At 39.5% G+C, this 8,895-nt stretch overlaps 1 protein-coding gene across 44 annotated transcripts in view; it reads right to left on the bottom strand.

Annotated features, from left to right (window-relative positions):
- Nucleotides 1-8,895, bottom strand: part of Nrxn1 (neurexin 1) — a 1,146,022-nt gene that overhangs the window by 799,052 nt on the left and 338,075 nt on the right. The window lies entirely within an intron of this gene.

Below are 8,895 nucleotides of genomic sequence, written 5' to 3'. Positions count from 1 at the left end.
AGCTTGAAGGGGCTCGAGACCCCATATGTACAACAATGCCAAGCAACCAGAGCTTCCAGGGACTAAGCCACTACCTAAAGACTATACATGGACTGACCCTGGACTCTGACCTCATAGGTAGCATTGAATATCCTAGTAAGATCATCAGTGTAAGGGGAAGCCCTGGGTCCTGCTAAGACTGAACCCCCAGTGAACTAGATTGTTGGGGGGAGGGCGGCAATGGGATTAGAGGGATGTTGGCCCGTAAACCGGGAAAGGGAATAACACTCGAAATGTAAATAAGAAATACTCAAGTTAAAAAAAAAACAAAAAAACAAAATCTTAAAAGTTTCAGTTATTTTATATTGGGGATATTAAAGTATAATTATTACGTACAACTTCATAATCATTCCTGTTGATCTTTGTGACAGTGTTCTCCTCATTCCATGAGAAACAAAATAAAGGTCTTGAGATTTAAATGACATTTGTAAAATAAAATTTAAGTTGGGAGACATTACCTTTTAAGTTAACCGTCAGTATTGGGTTTTCATTATGAGTAGATATAGTTTTGGAATAGGACTATGGCTCTGTGAAAGTGTAAAGTTGTTCCTGGTACATAAGTATATGTGCAGTACAAAGCATAAGGGAACGGACGGTAATATAGGGTAAGGTTTTTGCTACTGAATTTACAACAATAAAACAACAATAAATCATGAAATCATGGAGGGGAAAAGATCCTCACCGTTGCCCTAGTTACAGCTTGGGGTAGAACATTCTGCCCTCTCAATGGAAAACCACTGTAGGTGGAGATTCCCCAGATGTGGGTGCTTTTGGAAATAGCTTCAGAATTCAACAGACACTGTGATATCTAAGCTTTTTCACCTACTAGCTGCAACCTTAGCTAAGGTGTTTCACTCCCTCATACCTCTGTGACTCCTCCAGGAAACAGAGCTGATAAGAGTCCTGACAGGAAATAGCTGTTGTTAAGATTAAAGGGAGAAGATCCAAGTGAGGGCTAGCATAGTAGGTGGTCTACATTATGTGCTCAGGAAATTATGGATATTTTTATACTGCAGCCATCTGGTCAGGATTCAGAGCAATTGCCTTTACTTTTTCTCAATAGGTGCCACTACTAACAAGCAGCTTTTATCCCTTTCACATTCTTTCCTCATTTCTCTGTTGACTGCAGTGCTAAAATCTAACCTGAACATGGCTCCCTCGTAAGGTCTGACCTGTCTCATCACCGCTTCTTAGGCTCAACAGAGTTAATAGTTGGTCGAGAGAAATGCATAGATTAAGAATATCTAGGGGTTGAGGTTAGCTCAGCGATACAGCATGAGCTTAAGCATGCATGTGGTCTGTAGGTAGGACAGGGAGAGGAAGATGGGAAGAAAGGGAGGGAAAGAAGGAGGGAAGGGGCAGAGACAGAGACAAAGATAGACAAACAGACAGACAGATAGACAGACAGGCAGAGTGAATATGTGAGACTATCAAGGAAACACAACCTTTTCTCTCTTACTACCAATGTTCCACACGCAGCCTACTTCCTGCTCAGATAAAAGAAACTGCTAGTGCTACCTAAAGCCAGGGCAGTCTCACTGGAACTTATTTACTGAAAGACGTTTTTGTGGTATCTAAATTAGTGGTATCTGCATCAACTTTGCTGTATAAAATTTATTATGCACGTCCTTTGATTACTGTACAATGCAATCTGCCTCAGGAACTCATTGAGCATCACACTCTCATGGTGTGAGGAACTTGAGATAAAACATCCTATAGTATCAATGAACAATGATGTCTTAGTTTTAAGCAGCCAGTTTACAAAAGCACTTTTAAATAAAACAGCCAGACAGAAGCTGGGTTTGGAAGTTTTTGTCCTATCCTTCTGTCCACTAGAGGGCAGGGACGAGTTAACTCCGTCAGAGTTTACCAGCGAGCTCTCAATGAGGAGACATTTCAAGGGCAAAACCCCACTTTGCTCCACTCAGAATGTCTGGAAATGAGACAGACTATGCCAAGAGCTGATCGATATCTTGTTGTGGAAGATAGATGAAGAAAGTGTGTGGGAAGCAAAATTAAAAAAAAAATTAAAAGCGAAAGAAATGGAACGGGTGTGGGTGTGGAGGTCAGCATTGGAATGGCTCAGTGTGTAAACTACTTGCTATACAAGCCTAGTTTCTGAGTGCGATCCCTGGGGTGCATAGGAAGGAAAGAGTGATCCCACTGTCTTCTGACCTCCAGGTGAATGCGATAGTCCCTTCCCCTATCATATGCATATATGTATTATCTGCAGACAGATATACACAATGGAATACAAAGAAAAAAAATACATGTAACTTCTAAATTGTCCAATTATCTGCCACAGTCATACCCTGTGTTGTGGACTCTTCATCTTCTTGCTGAGAAGCAAGGCAGGAAGACTCCAGGAAGCAGGTTTCAATGTGAAATGAACCTAATCCAATATTAGTGCCATGTAATCCACGTCACAGGACAGATCCTGAGTACTAAAGCAAGGCAGAGTCTGTCATTCAATTCTGCACCTCATTATACAGTCACACACGACTGTTCATTAAGAAACATGGGATTAGAAAAATAACACCTAGGTTATAGGTCTCTAACTTCTATTTTGCATTTTTAAAAATTTATTTATTTTTATTCTTTGAGAATTTCATAAAGGTAACTTGTGTTTTTTTATTTTTGGTTGTTTATATATTTTGTTTTGTTTTCTAATTTTATATGTTTGTATGTTTGTTTTTTGGCATACAATTAATATTTCTTCTTGCTCTGTGTGTGTGTGTGTGTGTGTGTGTGTGTATGTGTGTATGTTTACATGTGTGTGTCTGTGGGTCTGTATGGTACACACACATCTATGGAGGCCAGAGTTGATATCTGGTATCCCTCTCATCACTCTTGACCTCAAATACTGAGATAAGGTTGCTAACTACAGCTCTCTGACCGACCAGGCCGTTCTAGCTGTGCAGAGGATTCTTCCTTCCACTGTGATTAGTGGAGCCCGAGCACACATGTGCCTATCACGAGGGTTTTGGTTCTCACTAAGACATCTCTTCAGCTCTCAGTGTTGTATGTTTGGAAGACCTTTTCCGGTGTTACTTTACTTGCTGAGGGCTTCAGTCTTCAGAGTTAGGATGAAAAAGAGAGTATTAGGCAAAGGAGAGGCCGACTGGCAGCAGAAACAGGTTACATCTGCTGTTAGGTTACAAACAGATTCTCAGGTGCTATAAATTCCTTTGTAGATGCTAATTATACTACAGTTTGAGTGTTGAATGATCCCAAAGGCCAAGAAATTGACCGCAGTATGGTGCTAGTGGCAAGTGATGGTTGTCTTACCAAGAGGTAATTCATGGGAGGTCTAAGGGGCTTTCCTGAAGCAGACACTCTATGGTCTCAGTACATGTATCTCCTGCTTCCTGGTCAGGAGATAACAAGTTTTGTTTTGTTTGTCTTAATAAAACTTCCTGACTTGGTTTACTGCCTTACTCAGTTAAAAAGCAGTGGGTTAATTGGCAGAAACCAGAGCTTCTAAAACTCTGAGCCAAAATGAACTTGTTCTCTTTGCGCATTAACTATTACAGGTATTTTGATATCGTGGCAGAAAGGTGACTAACTTGGACATGCGAAAAGTCCTATCCATCTTTGGAAAGGAAGTTCTTGGACTGGTGGAAAGGCTCAGTGGGGCAAGGGACTCTGTAAATACTTCCCAATCCGACTTCCATCCCTGCACGGACTGGCAGAGGAAAACAAACTCTCAAGAGTTGTCCTGTGAACTCATACATGTGCCAATCACACAAGTGGGCCTTCCGCCATCTCTGTCTCTATCTCATCTCTCATAAACACTATTATAAATTTAAAAATTTGAAAACTATGTTCAAATTTTATATTTAGAGCTCTTTCCATAACGTAGAGCAGCACCCATGGATGTTGAATGTGTGAAGAATCGGCCTTGCTCTTTCTCTCTTGCCAATATATTAATAGATAGTAGACAGCAAAGTTTGTTTTGAATGTCAAAATTGGTGAGATCTACCTAATAATATTTCATCTTCTCTTCATAAAATCTTTTAATAATTCCTGAGGCAGGTGAAATATGTTTTAATAATTCCTGAGGCAGGTGAAATATGTTTTAATAATTCCTGAGGCGGGTGAAATGTGTTTTATTTGGTAATATATTTTACTTTATTGCTAGTGAGTAGGCTTTTCTACACAGGTTTAAAACATAGTAATACAAATACTTCATGTTCTTTCAGTGGTTTGAATTAAAATGGCTCCCACATCCTCAGCTGTTTAAATACTCTCTCCCCAGTAGGTGGAAAGTTTGGGAAGGATTAGGAGATTAGAAGATTTGTTACTTGGAGCAGACCTTGGTGTTTCCAGAGCCAATGCCATTTCCAGTTAGTTCTCTTTGTCTGCCTCATTCTTGTGGATCAGGCTGTGAGGTCTCAGGAACTGCTCCAGGTCTATCCCTATCATGCTTCTCACCATAATGGTCCATAATGGTTGTGGACTATGGCCCTCTAAAACCGTGAGCCTCAGATAGTCTCTTTTTTCTATAAGTTGCCTTGGCCAAGGTATTTTTATCACAGCAATGAAAAAATAACTCAGTTTAAAAATAGGAATAGAATACTTCTATATGCTAATCTCCTATTTATCTGTACATTAACTAATTTAAATCAGAGAGCAGCTTTTCCAGATAGGAAGATTTATCCACCATGTTACAGAGGAGGAAACAGAAAAAAAAAATGTTGCCCAAGGCATAGCATGGAGGAGGCTTCCGTAAGTCCTGATTTCCAAACATCTGCATCCACCAAAATCCAGTTGCCGCTGAGGAATAAGAAACTAATATGTCTGAGCGTCACCCCTTTTGAGCTGCAAACTCCTAAAACCATGCATAGCATTAAGGATCTTACTAGTGACATTTGTCTTATCTTCAAAACAAATTCATCCCTCCCCTTGTAGACTAAGAAACAAGCCTAATGGTGTGGGCAGGTGGTAAGTGATCATGCCTCTACTAGAGTACAACCAAGAGTAGAACCTACATTCCTGTCACTTTAGAGGCTGCAGTTTACTCTGCAAACCAACGTGTGCCTCTGCAGATGCCACACCAGCCACCCGCTGCTGGGCACACCAGAGGCCTTCTGTAGCTCGGACACAGCACTGCGGAGGTCACCAGCGAGTGTGACTATGCATCACTGCATTGCTGGTGTCTTTGTGAACAAAGCATCTCTTTAATTTCCATTTAACCTCAGAAGAATCTGATTACTAAATAACTGCTGAGGAATTATTGGGAATTAGGTTTGATAATTATGGCTCCTGTTAACGTCATTAGCATGCAGCCTTTCATATTTAGGCCTATTAATCCCCATAAGTACAGAACATTATGATCGATATAATAATGATTCTATGGTAAATTATGAACAATCCCCAAATTCCTAAGTGTTTTCCGGGCTTCTTGTGCTTCCTTCCTTAGGTGAGGGCATACTTAGCTTGAAGACTGAAAATCTGTGGTAATTGATAGCCCCTCACCTCAAATCACCCACCCATCTCACTAATGTGCCTAAACAGGGAAATGATTAAAATTGGAGTCCCTACTGCCAGCCCAACTCTAAATTCTTGTAAAGCAATAAGAATAATTAGCTGCTTGAGTCAGGAGCCTCAAATCAGATATACAGCTTTTCAATTCTCTGAGCAATGGATTGTTCCAGTAGCTATAATCACCAAGTGTCTGCTCTCTGTTTTGCAAAAGTTGAAGTCACCACGTCTGTCTAACATAGGAAGTGCAATAAAGAAAGACATTGTGGGTCAGTCTGGGAGAGAAGGGTAAAGTAAGCTAACATCTGATATCCATGCCAGGTGCCTGATGCTTTCTGAGAGTCGGTATTGAAAAAGTATCTTTCACATTCTCAAACCATCCTTAGATATTTTAATGTACCATTAATTTAAATTAAACTCCCACAAATCTGCTCTTAAGGAAACTATTTTTGTGATTCCAAGCATCTTCACTAACACACATGCACAGCTGTATTTTAAAATGCAAAAATGCATGTACTTTATCTGAGAGAACTGCTTCTGTACTTATCTGAAGGTACAGCAAATGGTGTCAAAAGTGGTTCATTCTGAGATATGGCCTGCCCGACCCTTTCAAACTCTTCTAGACTAGCAGGCTTCTAAGTCCTTCTTCACTTGGCAGACCAGAAGGCAATGAATCCTGTTCCTTGTTTCATGGTGAAAAAGGCTCATAACTCGTTCTCTCTTGGCACATCACGCCTCTTCCTGATTCCAACACTCTCTTGGATGATTCCCAGGAACGAATTCCTAACCTTTGGCAATTGCCTAGCCTTGGAACAATTTGTAAAAAGGAAGCTCAGAATAAATAAAATTGCTACTGAGACAGTGGTCTCATGAATAGATCAGAGAGCATGCTTGTCATTAAAGAATGTGAAATTAGAAAAATGACTAATTTATGCAGTGCTTATAAGTAGTTTCCTTCATATTAATAACCGGCAGTGAAGAAATAACTCTCATTTATAATTTGACAGAACTAATTTCAGAATTATAAGATTTACAATCTGGGAATAAAATAAAAGTGCATCTAAAAACAATCTTTCCCAGGCTGTTTTGAAAGGTTATATAGTTATATATAAATGTTATGTAGTGTCACAATAGCTGATGAGTATATATACCGCTTCAGACCAACTTGGGAACATTTAACATTCACATCCAGGATTTAAAGAATATGATAGTCATGACTATAGTTATATCTCTTAAAACATCTCCTCCATTCAGCACCTGCTCAGTCTCACACCCTAACCTACGACAACCCCAGTCCCTGGTCGTCTTCACTCTATGTGTGCTCTATGAGCTCAACAATGAATTCAGGTTCTGGGTATTAGTGGAATTACACAGCATTAGTCTTTCAGCTCTTGCTTTATTTTGCTTAGCACAGTGTTTTCTGGCTTATCCACATGGTTGTAAGGAGAGTAATTTTTACTTTTTATGGTTAATTATACGTCTATTTTATTATTTACATGTTTCCCATTTTATCATCCATTTGTCCACAGATGAAAGGTTCAGGTCTTTCCATATTTTGGTGTTTGTGCAGTATGATGCACTAACATGGGAGTACAATAGTAGGTCAACCCGTGCCTCTCATTTCCTTAGGACATCTGAAGAGTAGTAAAACTGCCAGTGCTGTTTTCCATTTTTCAAGGAGAAAAGTAGAAAGAATTTACCAAATTCTTGCATTCCTACCAACAGTGTGTAAGGATTCTCATTTCTCCACATTCTGACCATCATTTGTTACCAGTTGCCATTCACATCAGACATTCCACCTGGAGGGAGGTGATCCCTGTGTGTTTTCCTGGCTATTTCCAGTGTGAACATATCGCCACACCTTTGGCCATTTGCACAGCGTACTTTGAAGCCCAACTACTCTTCATCTGCTCTTGCTTTTGGCTTAGTGTTGGGTTGCATCTCATATACATTTATAGTAGTTCCACATTATGTCAGGAGACTGAAAATTCTCCCACTGTTTAGGTCATCTCTTCATTTTGTTGTTTCTTTTGTTTACGTGCCTCTTTAAATCTAACAAAGTCTCCTGTTTCTACTTTTGTTTTTGTGGCTTTTGTTAGTATTTTCAAGAACTTTGACCTTTTCTGCTGGAAGTTGTGTTGTTTTTGTAACATATGTCTAAGTGTTAATGGATTTTCAGTTGATATTTAAATAATGTTTAGGACATTTCATTCAAGTAGTTCTAACCACAATCAAATGATCTATAATGTTATTAAGTAGATAAATGGTTATATATTTTTAAGAATTTAAAACAAGTTATACCTTTAATAAAAGTTATACCATCAATAAAAAAATAAATGCCAGACAACAACTGCAGTTTAAGACAATATGTGAAAGCATTTTTAATAGTATATAATTCCTTGTGTAATTATTATTAGACCCACCCTCTGTGTTATACTTATACTTCACTTTTAACTAGTTATGTTATAATAGCAGCTTTTGAAAATATAAGACAAAAAAAGAACATTTCACTTTAAGAGGCGGGCACTGGTAGACAACCCAACCCATATAAAACTATTCACTAAGAGGTAGGTCACAAGTTCATCCAAAACCATTAAAAACTTTAGCATTTATCTAGAAATGGCAAAGGGACTTCAGTACAACAATGTTTTATGCTGTTAAAACACATTTAGAGAAACATTTTCATAGCCTCAAGTAAACACGAGCTTATTCCCCGAATATTCAGCTCATTACACACTATATTATGTGATTGTGTACTGCTTCAAAGCAGAAAGGGATTCTCTAGAACTGGATTCTAGCTTTGTCCGGAGGTGAGCTGATATAGACACGAGGGAAGACACCTGCCATGCACCGATGCTAGAACCAGCTGTCTGTGGTGGTTAGAGTAGCCTTGCAATGAGATAATAATGCTTTCTAGCAAGCAGGAAGAGGCAGAAACATCTCAGACAAGTAACTTCCAACTCAACCCTGCATTTTTCCCTCTCCAAACTGGGGCAATGTCTGTTCAGTTTCTCAAATCTGTCGACCATGGGAAGAGGTGCATGATTTGCAGCCATAATGTTGATTCCAGTTTTCAGAAATGTAAGTGTCTCTCCGCAACCTATTTTTTTTTATTTTTTTATTTTTTATTAACTTGAGTATTTCTTATATACATTTCGAGTGTTATTCCCTTTCCCGGTTTCCGGGCAAACATCCCCCTCCCCCCTCCCCTTCCTTATGGGTGTTCCCCTCCCAACCCTCCCCCCATTGCCGCCCTCCCCCCATAGACTAGTTCACTGGGGGTTCAGTCTTAGCAGGACCCAGGGCTTCCCCTTCCACTGGTGCTCTTACTAGGATATTCATTGCTACCTATGGGGTCAGAGTCCAGGGTCA

The sequence above is a fragment of the Rattus norvegicus genome, chromosome 6 (assembly GCF_036323735.1).
Source record: "Rattus norvegicus strain BN/NHsdMcwi chromosome 6, GRCr8, whole genome shotgun sequence".
Classification (NCBI taxonomy): Eukaryota; Metazoa; Chordata; class Mammalia; order Rodentia; family Muridae; genus Rattus; species Rattus norvegicus.
This window is presented reverse-complemented; position numbering and strand designations above follow the sequence as displayed.